The sequence below is a fragment of the Numida meleagris genome, chromosome 5, assembly GCF_002078875.1.
Source record: "Numida meleagris isolate 19003 breed g44 Domestic line chromosome 5, NumMel1.0, whole genome shotgun sequence".
Lineage (NCBI taxonomy): Eukaryota > Metazoa > Chordata > Aves > Galliformes > Numididae > Numida > Numida meleagris.
The window spans coordinates 48,950,270-48,964,611 of NC_034413.1; the positions used below are offsets into that span (position 1 = coordinate 48,950,270).

Here is a 14,342-nt window from a genome sequence, read left to right on the forward strand (position 1 = left end):
ATCAGCATTCATTGTCCTGCTCTGAAGCCAGACTGGTATAAAGAGGAAGACATTATTCTTGTGCTAAAGACTTTTTGAAAACTAAAGAATAAGATAGGCATTTTTGTGGATGGACCCCTGCCTGAACTCCTGAGAGCCTCTGTGCTATATGAAAAGTTCATTTCTGAAAATGGTTTCTGTTAGAAGTGCAGTCAGGGCAGGTTAAAAATGAAGCAGCACATCTGCAGATTAAAGAGTTGTCCTGCTGATTCTTTGGGAAATAGTCTCATTTAAGTTCATATTCGGGTTTTGGTCCAAGTTAAGCTGTTGGGGGACATTTCTCACTCTGATAGTTCACACGCAATTTCAGTTTTCTTGACTTAATGAAGCTGAAATCACATAATTATTGTTGAATGTAAATACTTCCTGGGTAGCAAAGATCTACTAGATTTTTATACCTTTAGTTGGTAACTAACATTTACAAGCAGGCTGCAATATCATTTGCTTATCTTGCTTATTTTGGCTTCAGAAGCAAACAGCACAGAAATAGATTGGCCTGACTGAGGAAGACTAGGCCATATTGGTGCCAGTCTAGAAATTAGCTTTGGCTGCTACTTGCTACAGAAATTTTTCTAGGACGTAGGCTTGAAGGTCTGTGTTCTTCCTGAGGGCTTCATAGAAGCTTTTTTTTGTTTGTTTGTTTGTTTCATAGAGCAAATCAGACAAGCCAGCTCTGGTCTGTTTTCTTGCAATCCTGAAGTTCTGAGTCCTGTCAGTGGGGCTTACAGGCAGCAGGTTTCCCAAAAAGCAGGATTCCTGCATTCCCTGCAGTATGGCGCAGCCACTCCAATATGGCCACACATAGCCATGCACGGATCTGGCTCACTGCCTTAAAAGGTCACTTCCATCCCTTCCTGATGGCAGAGGCCAGCCTGCTCAGCTCATCGTTCACAAAAGCTGCTCACCGAGTTACTTGCTCCATAAGCCAGTCTCTCTGATGTGGTGAATCACTGAAGGGGAAGAAGTGAATCTAAAATAGGGAAGTTTAACAAACTATTATATCCTTCCCTTAATTAAAGGTTTGGAGCGAGGCACGTAGATGGAGAGAAGAGATAATGAACTTTTCCCTTTATCCGCAGCTGGTTTTCCCTCCCCCTTTAATCTTGGCTCGAAATATGACTGGCAGAGTCACAGCCTGAACTGCAAGCCTCCTGTGTGCTCTGTGAGCCCAGGGAGAGCACCTGGTCCCCACAAGAGGCTGTACTTTATTTATCTGCTTAGATGGAGCTCTATTTCTGTTTTCTTTGAATTGCATACAATTGAATTTCAGGCCTTCCAGAATTCATATAAAAATGATAATCTAGTTGCAAGTAACAAAAAGAAAAATAGAAATTCTATTTAAAAAAAAGAAAAAAAAGAACAAGAAAGCTTTCACATGATTATCCTACAGGAAGGACAGTGAATGTGTGATATGAATAAAGAAGCAATGGTAAGAAAGATCTCTCTTTTGAGTGGCAAGATGTCTCAGGACTGAGATCACCATTGTCCAGTGCAGAGAGGAGGTGACCTGCTCTGCCCAGCTGGCAGCAAGGCTGTGGTGTTGGCAATGGCTATAGAGAACACGCAGTCGCTTTTCAGCCCTACGTTGCCACTGTTTCAATTCTCACAGTGTTCAAAAAGACTGAATAAAGAGATGGGTATGCATTGATTTTCCTCATCTGAGCCTCTTGAAATTCTTGTGTCTTCAGCTAAGCTCTTGCAGTCCTCTGCTTGCTTTAAGTCACAATTCTATATGGCTTCTGATATGTGATTTATCACATTCACAGGCAGGTGAGCCTGTTTTGGCAGCGACAGACTGGGCTCAGCAGCAAGCAGACATTGATATGGGTACTTCTCAGTTAAGAGGATCCTCCTGTCAAGCACAGGTGAACGCACAGATTGGGCTGCTTGCACAGAGCCAAATGAAACCAGCTCCTACACTGCTCAGCATCAGGAAATAAAGTACTTTCTTGCTTGGGAATGCTCAGTAACAGTGAGGGGGAGATCATACCCTGCGGGAACTGGAGATGTGCTATCACAGGTGCTCTGCATTGAAACATGAGGATCCCACAAATCTGTGATGGGTTTGTTGCTCAGGGAGGAGCTTGTGAGGTGTTTGGGAATGGCAGGGAAGCATCCTGCGTATCACAGAATTACAGAATTGTAGGGGTTGGAAGGGACCTCTAGAGATCATCAAGTCCAAACCTCCTGCAAAGCAGGCCCCCTGCAGCAGGCTGCACAGGTAGGCGTCCAGGCAGGTCTTGAATATTGCCAGAGAAGAAGAGTCCACAACCTCCCTGGGCAGCCTGTTCCAGTGCTCCGTCACCCTCACTGTGAAGAAGTTCCTTCGCATGTTGGTGCAGAACTTCCTATGCTCAAGTTTATGGCCATTTCCCCTTGTCCTGTCCCCACAGACTGATGAAAAGAGGTTGGCCGTGTTTCTTTGACTCCCACACTTAAGATATTTATAAACATTAATAAGATCACCTCTGAGTCTTGTTTTCTCAAGGCTGAACAGACCCAGTTCGCTCAGCCTTTCCTCATAGGGGAGATGCTCCAGGCCCTTTATCATCTTTGTGGCCCTTTGCTGTAGTCTCTCCAGGAGATCCCTGTCTTTTTTTCACAGGGGAGCCCAGAACTGGATACAGTACTCCAGGTGAGGCCTGACCAGGGCAGAGTAGAGGGGGAGGATCACCTCCCTTGACCCGATACGCACAGAATACTTGAATTGCACAAACTGCCATGCCTGTATAGGTCATGTTTCCTTCAGATTACTGGTCTTGCTGAGCAGTCAGAGCAAAGAAGTGGCTCCAGTGTTTCATCTGCCTCTCATGGTGGCTCTATGCCCTTAACAAGGCCTGCAGTTTACTCCAGTCAATCTGCTGAAGCCTCTTCCTAGCTCTGACAAACACGGCTCCTCTTGTGTTGGGTGAAGGAAGTGGTCCCCTTGAGAAAGGTCAAACTCTGAGCAAAAAAAAGAAAAAAAAAAATTAACCAATAAAACATTTGCTGTACAAGCAAGGGATACCAAGACAAGAAATCAGAGGAAAACTGGCTTCAGAAAGAGACACGGCAGTTGTGGTCCACCACAGCCCTTCTGTTAGGCCCTCTACAATGCTGGGTACTTGACTGAAAATTGGCATTAACGAAGCCTCAGTGCACAGCACCCTCTTTCTTTGATGTTAGAAAGATCCTTTTATTTCTTTTGCATTTGACAAGAAAAGCTTGTTTCATAGAAATGGTGGCAGACCTGCACAACAGATAATGCTGTCGGAAAAAGGTTGAATTTTTGTTCCAGCTTTTTTACTGAAAAAAATATTATATTAAAAGAATTTTTTTAGAGGGATTCTTTGTCCTGAAATGGTTTAGCTGCAAGCAAATATGTAAAGAAGACCCACTGAGATTTTGGGCTTTATTGGCAAAAAAGTACTTCAGTGGGAAAAATCAACTAAAACAGTAAAATAGTATTTTCTTTTGATCAACATTTTCTATAGAAATTGCTCAATAAATTATAATTACCAGTATATTTGCTCAAATGTAGCATAAAACCCAATGAAATAATTAAGTACAGAAGTGAATGTCGGTCTCTGGTATTTTATACTTAAGACATTTATTACCTTGGAATGTAATATATATATAAAATAGCATCCTGATGAAACCCTGCTGTCTTTCAGGGAAAGCTATGGTGCTAAATTTTCAAAACTATCATAAATGTAATTACCTCCTGCTGAGAATCTAAATGCTTATTCATAGCACCATTACTCTCAGTAATTAAGTCTGTAATTTCCTTCAGACTCTGATTCGTTCCTTCCTAAATCGTGAAAGCCAGGCCAAAGAAGTTTTATTTGATTGATCAAGGTATAGAAATTTCATTAAGTTTCCTCCGTGCCAGAATGTACATTATATCTTCACCGTTTAAATGCATCAAAGCAACTTTTAAATCCTGCTGGAGGTGGTAGGGAGCATTGAGGAAGGAGGTTGACCCAGTCAAGGACAGGTGTTGTGTCTATGGGACTATCTGTCCTAGTGATTTTAAACACCTGTTGGCCAGCTAGGGCAGGATGCACTGATGTGCCCCTCCTCTATCTTCTGCAGCAGCCCCTTTCCAGTCCAGAAGAAGGAAGGTGCGTGGTGCTCTGGCTGAGCACAGAGCTGGGCTCTATCTGCTTCATTACCACATTTTTCTTTTCTCTGCCTCTTTCTGCCTGTAATATAATACAGGTAAGAGAACGCGGTCATAAGATAATACTTCTTAATGGTAGGCAAATCTAAACTGGATTGACCCTTGATTTTAAAAGCAGAGGCTGAGTTAATGCTGTGCAACAGTTGCTGGTTCATACAGCAAAACCATACCCTTCTCATTATGCATGTTGAATGTTAAAACACTATTTGCCTTTTTTATTCAACTCAATTTGCTTCCAATTTTTCTCTTCTTTTACATGATTTCTTTTTTTGGTTCTGTCAAGAAAGAAAAATCTTACTGGTTGCTAAGTAACTGTAGCAGTATTGCTGCAGATGTGCAATGGGCGTATCTGTTACTACGGTGCTCTATAGTTTTTAAGTGAAAAATATTTTTTGGTAAAATAAATGCAAATTTGAAAATAACGATGGCCTGATAAAAGAGACGGGTTCTTGTCCCAGATGTTTCCAGCCATGTAAGCATTATACCAGCTGACTGTAGAAAACGTGTATGGGGGACTAGATTACTCTACAGTGTTATTCTCAGAAGTTTTATGGTAAGGTTGTGCAGGTGGCTAACAGGGCAAAATGAAGTCCCGTTTATTCATTTGCATGGGTCCTCATAGACAGCATGCCTATTGTTCGAGTATCACAGTTGTCCTTTCTGAAATTGTTTCACTGAGTGCTGCAGACCTCTTTGGGCTCTAGGATCAGGGGACCCCAGGCCAAGATAGATTCCCCTGTTCACAGCCATGGCATTAGCCATTGCATGGCGTTTTCCAACTGGTCCATGCTGGGGACGACAGCCAACTCTGCCACCGTCTGCTCCTCTGTGTCACAGCACTGTGCTGATGGGTGTGAAGGATAAGTGCAAAAATCCTGTCTATCATTCATTTGGGAAAAAAATGCCAGAGCATATACATAATAGAGAATGAGTGCCCTACTGATAGATTTCATTTTAGCATTTACTAATTTTGGCATGTTTGACTTTGTACCTGCAGCAGAGTTTGAATGTAGATTTTTCATCAGTAATTATATATAGGTAGACTCCTCTTAGTGTGGGAGGAACAAAATAGCTGTAATGGTTGACATTATTCAAAATGAATACATGGCATTTTAAAAATGTGTATATTGCATTAGTATTTATTTTATTGTAGCTCAATCAGGAGGGTTCAATCTCTTTTGGTGATTTTTTTGTGTGCATGTGGATGTTGTTTTTTTTTCTGTTCAGTTTAATCAAATGTGTCTGTTAAGAGTAGGATGTGGCATTTGGATTTTTTTAGCGTATGCTTGCAGGAGATTGATTTTTGCCTGTGTTTGCAGAGAGTGGAGGAGTTTGCCCATGTAATCTCCAAAAAGGTCAAATCTTGACTTAATAAATCTATGATTCAGGAACATCAAGCTTGTTCTTTAGGACATTGCATTAATATTTATTGGGGTCTGGATACTACAAAGACCTTCTAATTAGCTACAGGCTTTTGTGTATTGGTTAAACTGGCTTAAATCCAGTTTTGCTCAAGAGGGATTAAATTGCTCCCATTATGATAAATCTGCTAAGCAGGGGACTCATATTCCCATTAAGTCCTATGGCTCAGATTAGTGGATGGGTTTGTCTTTCTACCCCAACTAATAGCTAGTAGTAGTCAGGATTTTTAATGCACAGCGAAAAATATTTCCAAGGAAAAGCATTCTCTAATGCTGACCATGGAGTGACAATCAGGTGAACTCCCAGATATATCAGTCCAAATGTTAATTGTAGAGAAAAATGCAGATGGCTGCCCTACTGAGACAACTACAGGAAAGCAGCACTGACACTTAGAGCAGGGAGGCTGCTGTCCAAGTAGAGGACTGCTAGGCACAGCTATCATTGCAGTGTTGCACAGGTGTGGGAGGATTCTCTATGTATCATGCAAGACAGCATGGTACAAACTTCATCAGGCTGAACTGAGACAGTAAATCCCCAAGACTTGGTCTGGATGAGTTAGCTGTATTTGCATAGCACTGGCCCCAATCACATACACTCTGCTTCCAGACTCAGTCCAGTTATTCCTATTAATACTTCTGACTATAGATCTAGCAGGTAGGAAAAGATATGATTAGACAAAGCAACTAGTAATCTTAATGTTCTCCAGGAGAGGGAAGAGAATGTACACGATGTAACAGTAGAAACTGCTCTTGTAGAAAAATCCCAATGAGTGAGCTTAAGATACGCTCGCAGAAGAAAGCTGACTCCTTATGTTGAGGGAAGAAGCCACGGGGTAAAAACTGGATTGAAAAAACATAGAGGTGGGAAGAACCTAAAAAAGAAAAAATCATATGGCACAGAGGACACTAAGCAGAATCACCAGAATTACCCAGGTGTTTTTTGTTTTTTTTTTTTTTTCAGAGAAAAGTAGAGAACTCCATTCACAGGCATGCCATCAGAAGGTGCAAATCAATGGGGGAATAAGAGTGTTCGGTCAGCCTAGGATGCCCCAGGTGATCCTGTTGCTTGACATTAGGAGTGGGGAGGGGGATCAAGGTGGAGAGGATGCGGAGGAGCAGGCTCACATTCTGTGGGAACACTGAAGCATGGAAAGGAAAGTAAGCACATATAAATGTCAGAGGAAATAGAAGAGTGCACTCAGATTTAACTTCAGAAGAACAGTGTAAATCTTAGAGGCACTCTCTGGACCAGGCAGTAAGAGGTAGGTACTGGTGGGACTTCCCTGACCTTGAATCAACAGAAACTTCTTTGTTTTCATAGAGCACATAGCATCTGATAACAGCTATTCAGCTGAAGATCTTTGCACCTCTGTGCAGTATCGTCGGCACTGTGGTAAGTCTGGAGACATAACAAGATTTTAAAAAATGTTTTGATGTGGCTGTGGCAATCTTAAGTCCTGTAACTTTTCTTTTTTCCTTATGACAGCTATTATTCTAAAATAGAAAAATATTACTTCATAAAACCTCGTTTAAGCCCCATGGCTTGAATCTTTAGGATTCTCATCTCCAGGTGAATGGGAGAATAATGAGCAGAGAGCTAGCCTATCTGCATAAACTATTTACCCAGAGCTCCTGATGGGGTGAAACTATAAAGTACTCTGTGCTCTTAGTTATTGGCACACAGGCATAAGTCAGCCATCAGAAAGCTTCATTTGCATCAACTCTCAGCTCAGTACTCCCCCACTGATGATTCTGAGCCATCATTACAGAAAGCAGATTAAAAATCAGTTTGGAGATTTGGATATTGAAGCTGAATTTAATGTAGCATTCAATTTGGAGTCCTTATCCCAAGACTCTCCATACAAAGTGAAGATCCTTCCAGAAGCTGAAGAAAACAACAAAAAATTTGGATTAGAATCATAGAATGGCTTGGGTTGGAAGGGACCTTAAAGATCATCTAGTTCTAAATTCCCTGGCGTGGATAGAGTTGCCACCCATCAGATCAGGCTGCCCAGTGCCCCACCCTACCTGGCCTTCAATGCCTCCAGGGATAGGGCATCCACAGCTTCTCTGGGCAGCCTGTTAGCCAAATTTAGGGCCTCCTTCTTCCCAGAGCTAAGCTGAGCTGCAGTGACCAGTCAGCTGACCTGAATAACAGGGTGGGCAGTGATTCCAAGGGGCTGAGCCACTGGGAGTGTCCAAAACAAGGACCACCACCATGCCAGAGAAATGCTGGCCTGGCCACTTGAACACTTGCTCTGTGAGTGAGGAATCAAAACAATGACCTACCTCTCATACCAGCTTAAGGGAATATATTATGCATCATCAGAAACACATTGCTGGGGGCAGTGTTCAGGTTGAAGCTGTGTTTCTTTAATAACAGTAATCTTTCTCTTGCTCTCTACTACCACCATACAAGAATCCAGTGTGTGGAAGAGTGGAATAATTTTCAAGGGCTCTCAGAGGATAGATAAGTGGTTCCAGAAATTCTAGCTGATGGCATGAACTAAAGATATATGCTAAAAAAAAACCCAAAATACACGGAACCCGTCTTTTTCTGATTATTCCAGTCAGCTAAGAGAGGGCTTACAAGCTGTGAAGCTTTTAGTTCTTGCTAACACATGCTCACAGACACAATGGCATTCTGTTGAATTGTATCCAGAAAATTAATTATTCTTCTGAAGGATTTTGGCTTCCTCTATGGACAGTCTCTTCTTTCCTTTTTTTTTTTTCCTTTTTTTTCATTAGAGAAATCTTTTCCTTTTATTTAACAAATAGGTGCAGTGGGAAATGCTTGCCTGGGAAATTCCTGCAGGGAATGAGATGCACAAAGATCTTGATGCTGCTGCAGTCCAAGATAAATAGGACATTTTAATACTCTTAGCAAATGAAAATGCAAATCACAGAAAAGTAGAGGAGGCAAAAAAATATTCCCTGGCCTGAGCAATCATGGAAAGGCATTGGGACTGGGAGGTGTCTGACAAGCACATTATTTGCAGTCTCCTGCTAATTGAGTGTTATCTGCATTGCTTGAGGCTGTCATTCCATGACCAAATGTATTTGCAGAAATGTCAGTAGCTTCAGAGAGATGATGCACTTACCAGAGAAAATTGTGAGTGCTGTAGGGAGACTGTAAGCAAATAGTAACTGATTGAAGGGATGTCCAGGAGGACTTCTTGCGCTTATCAGGAAACAGTCCTTAAAACTTAATCAGTGTGGTGTTAAATTACCAGTTACAGCCCAAGAATCTAATTGGAGTTATCTCTGTTTGTACATGTGAGTTCTACTTATCATCAATGTACTGTGCCTCCCTGCTGGCTAACAAGAGCACTATCACCTAAGGAAGGAGATTTAGGTGAGGCACAAAGGCAGAGAGCAGAGGAGATATTTCTAAAGGGACATGAGAGGTAGACACATCTGAAGCTTAGGCAGCAGAGAAAAAAAGGAGAAAGGACATTGTGTCAGAGAACAACAGATGTGGAATTGATGAAGGCAGATATTTGAGAAAAGATGTGGGGAAAAAAAAGGAATAAGTGAAGGAAAAGATTGTGCAATAGAAGGAAAGACTGGATCATAGAGGAATAGAAATACTTATGCAGAGGAAAATTAGAGAATTATGGAAGAATTTTCTTTAACAGATATCGCTTAACAAGCGTCCGAACCCATGTTAGCTTTCTCCTTGCAGGTTGTAGAAAATCTTACGTATATTTTTAACCCCTTCAGTGGCAATATCATGTATGTTAATGTCTGTTTTCAACTTGAGATCAGAACATATTGTTTCCCTTACACTGTCCCAGCTATGGGGAAAAAAAATATGACTTTATGGAGATGGAGCAATACAAATGACTGCTTCTAATAACTTCTCCTTCTAATTTCTATTGTCTAATAGGGTCTTTGAAAAATAGAACCCCAAATATTCCAAATTTTCCAAAATCAGATTTGCATTGAAGCAGCTCACTGCTAGCAATGCCACTTGCCAGCTTTCAGATCCCCCGATGCATTGCAGAGCTTGTGATGCCTTTGCTGTGGGTTATTGATTGAACCCCACGGTCAGCACAGTGCTGGTGATGCTGCTCCTGCTGCCGGCATGTGGGTACACATGTGCCTGCTCCAGCCACAACAGTGCGACTGTTTTCAACAGCATTCATCGCTGCAGAAGAGCAAGGAGGATAACTGACATCCTGTAGGCATTTGAAATAGTTCAGCCCAGCTCTATTTGGAAAAGACTGTCATGCTTTATCTGTTAGGATCCAAGTAAAAATTGCCGTTTGAATAGAACGTGCGGGGAGGGAGAAATAGATTAAAAGCCTGTCTCAGCACACAGCACCTCTTTCAAAGTGCTGGACAGCAGTGTGTGTTTAGGCAATAATCTGGGGCGGAGAGGATGTGTTCAGAGCTATTCCTGCCTGGCTCTGGACAGTGTGAGGGTGTGGGGAAGGGGGTTTTGCTACTGCCTGCCTTTAAGGCTCCTCTGCTTTTCCAGCAAGCTAATTTGGAAGGCTTGGGGTCCTTCAGAGATGCATGCATGCCAAGTTTACAATAACAAAGAGACAAAAATGGAATGATTTGATTCAACAGGGTTATTCTTCCCTGTATTATGGGCTCATTCCTTTGTACCCTTTTATAAAAGAGGTACATTTGAGGGAAATTATCTCACCCTTGAAGACTCTTGGCAGGTGCTCTTGGTGTAGAGTTGTTTGGAAGATTACTTCAACCATGGGTTCATACAGATAAGTTCAATAATGTAAAAACCTCAGCAGGAACTGGAGTGTAGAACACCTCCAAGATAAATTGCTAATAAAAATAGGAAAGTGCTCCAATTCTAGTGATGCTGTATATATATATATAAAAAAAAAAAAAAAAAACAAGCCCATAAGCCATGGCATGAAAAGCCAAAAAAGTTACAAGTGATAATAATTTCTATAGTGATAATGAGCAACAATTTTTTGAGTGCCAGGAAGAACAAGGGAAAGAATAGTGTATGTCTTTAGAGCTGATGAACACTGAGGAGAAGGGAGAGGACCAAAAAGCACCTGTCAGAGATTTGAGGTATTTTCTGTTATCTAACATTCTCATCCTTTTGAATTGAGGAGACAGGTATAATTGCCTTGGAAGCAGATCACGGTCTGGTCACTGCAGGAATGAAAATGAGAGAAAAGGAAGGGTATGTTGCAGTTCAGGTGTATATGCCTTGAAGCTCTGCCTGGTTTAAATCACATGGGAAAACACACACACAATTCAGCTCAGAAAGAATTGCCCTGTTCCTGTAAATGCAGCAGAAAGTGTCCATTAAGAGAAATGAAATGTAATGATAAGCTCTGCCTTCTATTATGACAAAACTGACTTCTTAATCTACGCTGCAATTTATGTTCTTGCAAGGTTTCAGTCAAGCCATTTATTTTATCTCCCATTTTGCTGTTGCAGTAAGGAGCCAGGAACATCAGCAGTAATCTTCTCTCATTTTAGACAAATGCAATCCTGATGGCCATGGCCTGAAGGGCAGAGCTGCCCTCGCTCCAGAGGAGGAGGAGGAGGAGGAGGATGTGGACTTCTGGTGGCAGGACAGGAAAAAAGCGTGGGCTCTGAGCTGCACAGCTTGCTGCCAGTGGTACAAGTGAGATATTTCTCTGTAATAAGCAGATATATCTGCTTGCCAAGGCAAGTGGTGAGGGGCAGAGCAGCACAGAGCCCACTGGAACCCGGAGAGCGCCAGGAACAGGCCTTGCTTCTCAGCAGCATGGGCAGCACGTTCCCCCAACAGCCACAATATGACAGAGGTGTTACTGTAAGATGACAAAAACAGCACAGCACCAGAAACGCAGGAGAGGGAATTTATATTATTACTTGCAGTTCTGGGAAGGAGTGGTTACTCACTGTACATTACCTTATCTCCCTGATCTCGCTGCTTCTTCCCCTTCCATGAAATATTGTTCTAATATTTGAGTTCATCTGTCACCTACAAGTGGAAATAATTAGCTCTTTTTGGCTTATATTTCCATGGTTCAGGTATATATTTACGCTGCTCTTTATTTGAAATTCCTGAAGTATCAAGCCAGCCCTTTTTGCTGTCAGGATAAGCCTGATGGGGGGCTGCATTCCCTAATGTTCTTTAATAGAGTACTTCCTGAAGTATTTTGCAGCTCAGGTTTTGATATTAAGCCCTAGTTACTGCTCAGAAAAGTGGAAGAAGTTCTCATGCCACCACATGCTTCCACAGACTGCAGGGCATCACTGAATCTTCGGATTTGTTCTTCTTTGAACTCCATTTGCCAAATATCTCTCTTGCCTAAACAAGTACTCTGGCTATTTCTAATAGACAAGAGGTCACCAATTGCCTAGCAGCTGTTTACAGCACTCACTTAAATTCCTCTGCAGCACTTAAAATATGGGCTTATCTTTTAGTGATGACTTCAAAACGCCCAGTGTGAAGCATCCAAAGGCCAACAACCCCCGGATATTGTAGTTAAATCATACTAGATTTCAGATAGCAGAAGTAAAAACTTTGCAACTTAACAGAGGTTACTGATATTTGGGGTATGATTTTAAAAAAGAGACTATGCCACAGCCTCTGCTTATTTTACACCTGAACCCTGACAGCAAATCTGTGAGTCTTGCATTGTGGTATTCATCAAGATATCCCCTTGTAAAGTTGTATTTCTGTAATGGCCTCTTCCATGTCCTAATTTCACAGCAAAGAATGCTTGTCTGTTATTTAGATCACCATACTTTTCTAGCCCATTTTCCAGTGTCAAAGTTTCTAAGTAATCATCTGTTACTTCAAATAATATAAAAATAGCATGTCATTACCATTAAGCACCGACTGCAAGGATTTAATTTAAAACCATTTCTCCTTTCCCCGACTGAAGAAATGGCTCTGCGATCATTTTTAACCTTTCATTAGCGTAATTGCCAAATAATTAACAATGGTTAAATGATGAGAACCTGAGAGATTTGAAAATTATTACTGAAGTATATACTTCACTGGAGCAATGACCTACATGAATATTTCAAAATAAAAGCATTGTATATTTGGCAGCAGGAGCAGCACATACTCGTCATGTGCTGGTGCCCTATGCTTATGTCACCTATAGCCATGCAGGAGTGAAGTCCCACCTCAATGAAAAATCCTACTTCTCCAAGGTTACTTTTTAGTGCTTTGCAATGTCTTCAATTTCACTAATACAAATTACGTATTCTACAGAACAAGCAGTGGAAAGCAACATAAAGACTCTATAATCCCTTTCTATTTTTGTAGCAGATCCTGCTTCCTTCCTTCTGCTAGCGGAGCAGATTAGTCTGCTGAATTGGTTCTGCAGCTTCTCAGTTTTTCTCAATGAGATCCATGTGTTGATTTTGGATATGCTTGTTATGCACCCTTTAGGAGCTGACAGTCGTCAGCCTCTCCATCCTGTCCCATCCCTGTGAATCATCAGGATTTACTCACCCCCCTTCCCCTGCTAACCTAGGTATGCCCAGAAACTGCACACAGCCAGGCTGGGATCCTGGAGACCTGCTAATCCAGGTGCCATCAGCACGTCCTTTCCTGCTCTTTGCCCCAGGCACTCTACTCACAGCAATCTTAACATTTCTACTCCAACTCTCTGCATAATAAAGGTAAGAATGGGGGAAGATGCTGGAGGTATTTATTGGTGTCCAGAGATCAGGAGCAGGGGAAAAGCATGGGAGCATGAAATGTGCAGCATAAATCTGTCAGTAGCATGGCAGCTCCCAAAAGGAATACTTTAAAATAAAGTTCAGGTACTTAATCAGTGCACACAGTATTATGATGACACTATTAGGAATCCCAAGTAAAGCTGCTCTTCATCGTTATTTTTTTTTTGTAAGATCACAGAAAGTTCTCAGTGACTTCAGTTCCCCTTTTTAAGGGTGTGGATATATCTCACATCTAATCACATCCCCACATCTCCACTTTCTGCAATATTCTTCTCTCCCATTGCATCATGTACTTTCAGGTGGATGTGATCCTGCAGCCAGCAGCTGATGCAGCTGCCCTCTGAATTGCAGTACCCTCTGGCTTACCTCTTAATAGCCACTTCTTCCTCTCTGCATGCTTTCATCTATTGCTGTGCCATTCAAAGTAGTGGCAGAGAGTGCATTTTACTTAGTTTTTCTGCTAGTGGTTCCAAGGTACATTGCTCAAGTACCAGTAGTGCCTATACGGTCCCAGTGATCCTTCACTCCTGCCACTTATTTATGCCCTTGAGCTGTTTAAATCAGGAGCACCTGGCTGAAAACAAAGGCAAGGGGCTGTGGGAGGGTTTTCACAAGCAGATGTAATGTGTCTACTGCTTCAGCTACATCCCCACCAACCACTTCCTCGTGGAGTGTTTAGCACGAGGGTGTTCAGCAGGCTTCGCCTTTGTTCAACACCTGCTCAGAAAAGCTGCTGAGCACCAGAGTCCATCAGAGCACCGCAGCCCATCAATGTCTGCTTTTGAAAATGCTGGTCGAACACTAACACGGCAGTTGTGATCCTCTGTGGGAAAATGCTCTAAATGCAAATTTTGATCAATGTTATTTCCTCATAAATCAGTCCCTCCAGCTCCCTAATTATCAGCGCCAGGCTCTGAATTGCTATCGTACTTCTCACATTGAGGTCCAGATTGAAAGCAATATCTTCCTGTGCCGCACAGGAGAGGATTATCACACTGCTGCTCTACCAAGGATGGGAGCGGCCAACATGAAGCTATTTAGCACAC

General features: G+C 42.0%; 1 long non-coding RNA gene across 1 annotated transcript; it reads right to left on the bottom strand.

Annotated features, from left to right (window-relative positions):
- On the bottom strand, positions 10,512-14,121 carry LOC110400199. The gene is made up of 3 exons (XR_002439695.1): positions 13,663-14,121; positions 11,507-11,578; positions 10,512-11,405 (listed from the first exon to the last, which is right to left on the bottom strand). It is a non-coding gene; the product is annotated as an uncharacterized LOC110400199 (long non-coding RNA).